The following is a 770-nucleotide window of genomic DNA, read 5'->3' as shown; positions in this document are numbered from 1 at the left end:
ATTTGTCCCTCTGGATGCAGTCTGGAGTAGAAATAGTAGTTTATTAGAACTTAAATACAGCTTTTGAAAACTTGCCCAGACAAACAATACGTTAATGCAAGTTTTGTCATGGTCTTCACTGCTTGGGAAATGCTCCTCTCCTGCAGGAAGATGTGTGGCAGCTCTGTCATTCTAGTCGCCATAGGTACGATCATCTGCAACCCGTCTGAAGCATGCTGCCCTTCAGGACCCCTGGTCGCCCTTCACATCTCACAAGCACGGAGGGAAAGATGTGTAAGCAGCCTACAGAAACACCACAATGTTGGTGTTCTTTCTGTCAGAAATGAAGAGTGTGAGCAACCATGGGAATTGACTACGACATGAAAGCTGCTCTAAGGAGGGCCGGCTGTTCTCCACCTCAGGACAGGAAAATAAGTACTCTGCTTTAGCGGCAGCAGGGAAGACTAGGAGTGAAGGAGAACTTCTAGCAGATAAAACAACAAAGCATCGAAACAGATTGTGAGCCGAAGTCCTTATCAGCACTGGAAGCCTTTTAGATCAGGGTGGGCAAACATTTGGCAAGAATGATGTAAGCCATGTTGATTCTTACTTGGGCAGGGAAATTGGGCTAGATGATTGCCAAGCTCTTTCAACACATTTTGATTTATGCATCAAGGAACTGAGTGGTGGTGAGTAATCCACACACATTCACTCACCTGGGTCCCCGGAGATCTCCTGTGTCACCCCAGTGCAGTCACCCTAGCTCTGTCAGTTCTTCACCTGGGAAAGAG

Source organism: Buceros rhinoceros, unplaced genomic scaffold (genome assembly GCF_000710305.1).
Source record: "Buceros rhinoceros silvestris isolate BGI_N320 unplaced genomic scaffold, ASM71030v1 scaffold972, whole genome shotgun sequence".
Classification (NCBI taxonomy): domain Eukaryota; kingdom Metazoa; phylum Chordata; class Aves; order Bucerotiformes; family Bucerotidae; genus Buceros; species Buceros rhinoceros.
This window is presented reverse-complemented; position numbering follows the sequence as displayed.